The sequence below is a fragment of the Heterocephalus glaber genome, unplaced genomic scaffold, assembly GCF_053883595.1.
Source record: "Heterocephalus glaber isolate CG9 unplaced genomic scaffold, H.glaber_assembly_v1.0 deba00001504, whole genome shotgun sequence".
Classification (NCBI taxonomy): Eukaryota; Metazoa; Chordata; class Mammalia; order Rodentia; family Bathyergidae; genus Heterocephalus; species Heterocephalus glaber.
Genome location: NW_028258324.1, coordinates 5,424,497 through 5,432,884, shown reverse-complemented (window position 1 = coordinate 5,432,884; position 8,388 = coordinate 5,424,497).

Here is an 8,388-nt window from a genome sequence, read left to right as displayed (position 1 = left end):
GCTCCTGGCCCCTGTCCCACCTCTCCCAGCTCAGAGGAGGTAATCCATGCAGGCCCTAACAGCACCCCACCCCACTCGAAATGAGAAAACACATAAATAAGTCTCAAAACCAGACTTCCAGATCACCTACAGCAACCCCAAAGGGAAATGAGATGGAACCCTCTGATACTCAACCACCTGGACCCACTGAACTGGCAACAAAAGGGGATCTGGAAAAAATGAAATCAGAAATAATCTCTCAGATAACAGGAGAAATTGTGCCCCTAGTACAAGACATGATTAATAAATCTAGAGAGGAGCTCAGGAGCATGATGGAATCCCAACATAAGAAACAAATGGAATCCATAAAACAGATGCAAATAGGTTTCCAGGACATGAAAAACTCCACTGAAAGTCTACACAGCAGAATGAGCCAATGTGAGGACAGAATTTCAGATATAGAAGATAAGATTGCAATTAGTGACCAGGAAAAGAAAAATTGCTTCAAAATTATAAGGGAACATGAGAAATCAATCCAGCAGCTGCTAGATGATGCAAAGAAGAATAACATAAGACTGATTGGGCTCAATGAAGAAACAGGAGAGAGTGGAGATGACATAAAAAGTCTCTTCACAGAAACAATGGCAGAAAACTTCCCAAGCAGGGGAAAAGAGCTTGACATACAGATAAGTGAGGCATATAGGACTCCAAATAGCCTTGATCAAAAAAAATCTACACATAGGCATATAATTGTTAAGATTCCAGAAACACAACAGAAGAACAAAGTTCTCCAAGCAGTCAGAGAAAAGAAACAAATCACATACAAAGGAAAGCCCATCAGAATCACAGCACACTTCTCAACACAAACCATCAAGGCAAGAAGAGCTTGCAGTGACATACTCCAAGCCCTAAAAGAAAACAGCCTCCAACTCAGATTGATGTACCCTGCAAAACTATCTTTCAAAATGGATGGAGAAATAAGATACTTTCATGACAAAGAGCACCTTAGGAACTTTGTGAATACCAAATCAGCACTCCAAAGAATTTTACACAATATCCTAGGAACAGACATTGAGGATCACAACCCCAGGAAGCAAAGCAGAATGAACCCATCTGGCATGACAAGAAATTAAATGGAAAGGGGGAGAACCCAACAAAAAGAAAAAGTCATGGCAATGACAAGTCAATGCGTTTCACTTATAACCATCAATGTTAATGGTCTCAATTCACCAATCAAAAGAAATAGACTGGAAGAATGGGTCAAGAACCAATATCCAGCAATATGCTGCATACAAGAAACACACTTAATTCAAAAGGAAACTCATAGATTGAAAGTTAAAGGGTGGAAAACAATACTCCATGCTACAGGAACCCGAAAAAAAGCAGGAGTAGCTATCCACTTTGCAGATTAAGTAGATTTCAAACCAACACTGATTAAGAGAGATGAAGAAGGACACTACATCCTTGTAAAGGGAACAATCCAAGAGGAAGAGATGATAATCATAAATATCTATGCACCAAACTCTAGTGCACCCAACTATATAAAACAAATACTAACGGACATCAAAAGTCATATGTGCACTAGTACAATTGTAGTGGGGGACCTCAACACCCCACTGTCACAAATAGATAGATCAACTAGACTAAAAATAAGTAATGAAATACTAGAACTCAATCAAACTCTTGAACAAACGAACTTAAGAGATGTTTACAGAGTCATCCACCCCACAAAATTAGAATACACATTCTTCTCAGCTGCACATGGGTCATTCTCAAAAATAGACCACATACTCACACATAGAACATGTTTAAGTAAGTGCAAAGGAACTGAAGCTATCCCCTGTAGATTATCAGACCATAGTGCAATGAAATTGGAGATCCATAGCAAAAGAAACTCAAAAAATTTCATAAACACATGGAAATTGAACAACAGACTTCTGAATAACCAATGGGTCACAGAGGAAATTAAAGGAGAAATCAGACAGTTCCTTCAATTAAATGACAATGACAATACAACATATCGGAATCTATGGGACACAATGAAAGCAGTCTTACAAGGGAATTTCATAGCAGTGAATACGCATACTAGGAAAACAGAACGAGCCCAATTAAACAACCTGATGCTGAACCTCAAGCTTCTAGAAAAAGAAGAGCAGGACAACCCGAAAGCTCATACAAGGGAGGAAACTATAAAGATCAAGGAGAAATCAATGCAATGGAGACTCAGAGAACGATACAAAAAATCAATGAAGCCAAGAGTTGGTTCTTTGAAAGAATCAAAAAAATTGACAAAACTTTAGCCAACTTTGTCAGAAAAAGGAAAGAAAAGGCCCAAATCCATGCAATTAGGAATGGAAAGGGTGAAATTACAACAGATCCAGCAGAAATCCAGAGGATCATCAATACCTACTTCCAGAACCTATACGTCAATAAGATGGACAACACAGAAGAAATGGACAGATTCCTAGATACATAAGAATTACCAAAGTTGAACGAAGAAGACCTAAAAATTCTAAACAACCCAATATCAACCAATGAAATTGAAAATGTAATTAAAAACTTATCAACTAAGAAAAGCCTGGGCCCTGATGGTTTCACTGCTGAATTCTACAAGACATTTAGAGAGGAACTGCTACCACTACTGTTTAAACTCTTCAATGAAATTGAAAGGGAAGCAATACTCCCAAATTCATTCTTGGAAGCAAGCATCACCTTGATCCCCAAAGCAGAGAAAGACCCAACTGAAAAGGAGAACTATAGGCCAATCTCACTAATGAACATAGATGCAAAAATCCTTAATAAGGTAATGGCAAACAGAATGCAGAAGATCATCAAGAAGATCATACACCCTGACAAGTGGGATTCATCCCAGGGATGCAGGGATGGTTCAACATACACAAAACAATCAATGTAATACACTATATCAATAGAGCCAAGGACAAAAACCATATGATTATCTCCATAGATGCAGAAAAAGCATTTGACAAAATCCAACATGCATTTATGATAAAAACCCTACAAAAAATTGGAATAGACGGTCTCTACCTCAATCTGATAGAAGCCATCTATGAAAAACCAACAGCCAATATCATACTAAATGGTCAAAAACTGAAATCCTTCACACTAAAATCAGGAACAAGACAAGGATGTCCAGTATCACCACTCTTGTTCAATATAGTTCTGGAAACATTAGCCACAGCAATTAGACAAGAGAAAGAAATAAAAAGACATAAAGATAGGAAATGAAGAAGTCAAATTGTTATTATTTGCAGATGACATGATACTCTATATAGAAGACCCCAAGAACTCCACCAAAAGTCTTCTAGACTTAATAACCAAATTCAGTCAAGTAGCTGGTTACAAGGTCAACACACAAAAATCAATAGCTTTCCTCTACACCAATGATAGACTCAGTGAGAGAGAAATAGGGCAAATAATTCCTTTCACAATAGCATCCAAAAAACTGAAATACCTAGGAATCAACCTAACAAAAGAAATCAAAGACCTCTTCTCTGAAAACTATGGCACTCTGAAAAGAGAGATTGAAGATGATATCAGAAATGGACAGACATCCCCTGCTCCTGGGTAGGAAGGATTAATATAGTGAAAATGGCCATACTTCCAAAACTGCTATATAGATTCAATACAATTCCAATTGAGATCCCAGCAGCATACTTTATGGACCTTGAGAAAACAATCCAAAAATTCATTTGGAACAAGAAGAGACCCAGAATAGCAAAAGCAATTCTAGGTAACAAAGACATGGCAGGGGGTATCACAATCCCCAACCTGCAACTCTACTACAAAGCTACTGTGATAAAAACAGCATGGTACTGGCAAAGAAACAGACCTGAGGACCAGTGGAACAGATTAGAAGATGCAGAAACCACACCAGACATACTCAGCCATCTCATCTTCAATAAAGGAGTCAAACACCCTCACTGGAGGAAAGATAGCCTCTTTAATAAATGGTGCTGGAAAAATTGGGCTTCAACTTGCCAAAGATTAAAACTAGACCTGTATCTCTCACCATGCACTAAACTAAAAGCAAAATGGTTCAAAGATCTAAATATTAAAATAGAAACTCTGAACCAGTTGGAACAGAGGTTAGGTAGAACCCTTGAAGACATCAGTGTAGGAAAAGATTTTATGAACAAAACCTCAGTTGCCCGTGAATTAGCACAAAATCAACAAGTGGGATCTCTTCTTATTAAAAGGCTTCTGCACAGCAAGAGAAACCACCAGCAGTGTGAAGAGGCAACCCACAATGTGGGAAAAAATCTTCACCTGCTCTTCCTCAGACAAAGGTCTACTGTCTCGAATCTATAAAGAACTTAAAAAGATGAGACCTCCCAAATTTAAAGATCCAATCCAAAAATGGGCATCTGAAATGAACAGACATTTCTCAGACAAAGAAGTAGAAATAGCAAATAAATACATGAAAAAATGTTCAACATCACTGGTCATTCGAGAGATGCAAATGAAAACAGCACTGAGATTCCACTTCACTCCAGAAAGAATGGCTGCTATCATGAAATCAACCAATAACAAATGCTGGCGGGGCTGTGAGGAAAGAGGAACCCTGATCTACTGCTGGTGGGAGTGTAGACTGGTACAATCACTGTGGAAATCAGTATGGAGATACCTCAGAGAACTAGTACTGGAAGTCCCATTTGACCCCACTATTCCACTGCTGGGGATCTTCCCCAAAGAATTAAAAGAATCATACCACAGTGATATATGTGCACCCATGTTCATAGCAGCACAGTTTGTAATAGCTAAAACTTGGAAACCGCCCAAATGCCCATCAACTGGAGACTGGATAAAGAAAATGTGGGGTTTTTTTATAAAATGGAGTACTACTCAGCCATAAAAAATGAGAAATTAGAGACATTTATAGCTAAGTGGATGCACATGGAGGTGATACTCTTAAGTGAAATAAATACGACACACATGTATAAATTCTGAATAGTTTCTCTAGTGTGAGAAACTGAAAGTGTAAATAAGGACTAAATGTATAATAGGTCATGTGAAATAGGAAGAAAAGGGGCAAAGGGGAAGGAAGTGGGAGGGCTAAGGGAAAGGATAGAAGGGAATGGGATTAATATGAGAAAATGGAAAAATAGGAACAAAATCTTTGTAAATAGGGAGGAATGGAGGGGTTGAAGGGAGGGCTGGGCAAGGGTGAAAAATAAGAACCAAGAGAGACTATGTAAAGGTGCAAATTTCCAATGATGAATGTCATTATATTATATACCTAAAATGTACCAATGATTAGAATGAATAATCAGTAATGTAAAACAGGAAGAAAAGGTCCAAAGGGGTAGGGGTAGTGGGAGGGGCAGGGGAAAGGAAAGAAGGGAAAGGAAAAATGATGAGAAATGGAAAAAATGGAAATAAAGTCTTTGTAAATAGGGAAGGGTGGAGGGTGTGAAGGGAGGGCTAGGAATTGGGAGAAAATAAGAACCAAGATGCATTATGTAAAGGTACAATTCCCAATGAGAAATGTAATTGTGTTGTATACCTACAATGTACCAATAAAAGAATTTAATTTTTTAAAAAAAGAAGAGATCCTACTTGTTAATTGTGTTAGTTCATGGGCAACTGAGGTTTTGTTCATAAAATCTTTTCCTGTGCCAATGTCTTCAAGAGTTCTACCTAACCTCTGTTCTAGCTGGTTCAGCATTTCTGTTGTAGTATTTAGATTTTTAATCCATTTCGATTTTAGTTGAGTGCATGGTGAGAGATATAGGTGTAGTTTTAGTCTTTGGCAAGTTGAAACCCAGTTTCTCCAGCACCATTTATTAAAGAGGCTATCTTTCCTCCAGCGAGGGTGTTTGGCTCCTGTGTCAAAGAGGAGGTGTCTGAGTGTGTCTGGAGTTGTTTCTGCATCTTCTAATCTGTTCCACTGGTCCTCGGGTCTGTTTCTTTGCCAGTACCATGTTGTTTTTGTCATAGTAGTTTTGTAGTATAGTTTCAAGTTGGGGGGGTGTAATACCCCCTGCCATGTCTCTGTTACCTAGAATTGCTTTTGCTATTCTCAGTCTCTTCTTATTCCAAATGAATTTTTGAATTGTTTTCTCAAGGTCCATGAAGTATGCTGCTGGGATTTCAATTGGGATTGCATTAAATCTATATAGCAGTTTTGGAAATATGGCCATTTTCACTATGTTGATCCTTCCTACCCAGGAGCAAGGGACATCTTTCCATTTTCAGATATCATCTTTAATCTCTCTTTTCAGAGGCTATAGTTTTCAGAGAAGAGGTCTTTGATTTCTTTTGTTAAGTTGATTCCTAGGTATTTCAGTTTTTTGGATGCTATTGTGAAAGGAATTGTTTGTCCTATTTCTCTCTCAGTGAATCTGTTTTCATGTAGTGGAAAGCTATTGATTTTTGTGTGTTGACCTTGTATCCAGCTACTTGACTGAATTTGGTTATTAAGTCTAGAAGCCTTTTGGTGGAGTTCTTGGGGTCTTCTATATAGAGTATCATGTCATCTGCAAATAATGACAATTTGACTTCTTCATTTCCTATCTTTATTCCTTTTATTTCTTTCTCTTGTCTAATTGCCATGGCTCATGTTTCCAAAACTATATTGAACAGGAGTGGTGACAGTGGACATCTTTGTCTTGTTCCTGATTTTAGTGTGAAGGATTTCAGTTTTTGACCATTTAGTATGATATTGGCTGTGGTTTTTCATAGATGGCTTCTATCAGATTGAGTTAGAGACCGTCTATTCCAATTTTTTGTAGGGTTTTTATCATAAATGCATGTTGGATTTTGTCAAATGATTTTTCTGCATCTATGGAGATAATCATATGGTTTTTGTCCTTGTCTCTGTTGATATAGTGTATTACATTGATTGATTTGTGTTTGTTGAACCATCCCTGCATCCCTGGGATGAATCCCACTTGTCAGGGTGTATGATCTTCTTGATGATCTTCTGCATTCTGTTTGCCATTATCTTATTAAGGATTTTTGCATCTATGTTCATTAGTGAGATTGGCCTATAGTTCTCCTTTTCAGTTGGGTCTTTCTCTGCTTTGGGGATCAAGGTGATGCTTGCTTCCAAGAATGAATTTGGGAGTATTGCTTCCCTTTCGATTTCATTGAAAAGTTTAAACAATAGTGGCAGTAGTTCCTCTCTAAATGTCTTGTTGAATTCAGGAGTGAAGCCATCAGGACTTGTGCTTTTCTTAGTTGGTAAGTTTGTAATTACGTTTTCAATTTCTTTGATTGATACTGGGTTGTTTAGAATTTTTAGGTCTTCTTCATTCAACTTTGGTAATTCATATGTGTCTCGGAATCTGTCCATTTCTTCTGTGTTTTCCATCTAATTGACATATAGATTCTCGAAGTAGGTATTCATGATCCTCTGGATTTCTGTTGTAATTTCACCCTTTTCCTTCCTAATTGCATGAATTTGGGCCTTTTCTTTCCTTTTTCTGATAAGGTTAGCTGAGGGTTTGTCAATTTTGTTGATTCTTTCGAAGAACCAACTCTTGGCTTCATTGATTTTTGTGTATTGTTTTCTTAGTCTCCATTGCATTGATTTCTGCCCTGATCTTTATAATTTCCTCCTTTCTATGGGTTTGGGTTTGTTCTGCTCTTCGTTTTCTAGACGCTTCAGGTTCAGCATCAGGTTGTTTAGTTGGGCTCACTCTGCTTTCCTAATATGAGTATTCACTGCTAGGAATTTCCCTCATAATACTGCTTTCATTGTGTCCCATAGATTACAATATGTTGTATTGTCATTGTCATTTAATTGAAGGAACTGTCTGATTTCTTCTTTAATTTCCTCTGTGAATCATTGGTTATTCAGAAGTGTGTTTTTCAATTTCCATGTATTTATGAAATTTTTGCAGTTTCTTTCGCAATTGATCTCCAATTTCATCACACTATGGTGTGATAATATACAGGGGATAACTTCAATTCCTTTGCACTTACCTAAATGTGTTCTATGTGTAAGTATGTGGTTTATTTTGGAGAATAACCCATGTGCAGCTGAAAAGAATGTGTATTCTGATTTTGTGGGGTGGAACACTCTAAACATCTGTTAAGTTCATTTGTTCAAGAGTTTGATTGAGTTCTAGTATTTTGTTGCTTGTTTTTTGTCTAGTTGATCTATCTATTTGTGACAATGGGGTATTGAGGTCCCCAGCTATTATTGTATTAGTCCTTATATGATTTTTCATGTCTGTCAGTATTTGTTTTATATAGTTGGGTGCACTAGTGTTTGGTGCATAGACATCTATGATTGTCATCTCTTCCTGTTGGATTGTTCCTTTTACAAGGATGTAGTGTCCTTCTTTGTCTCTCTTAATCAGTGTAGGTTGAAATCCACTTGGTCTGCAAAGACAATAGGTACTCTTGCTTTTTTTCGGGTTCCTGTAGCATGGAGTATTGTTT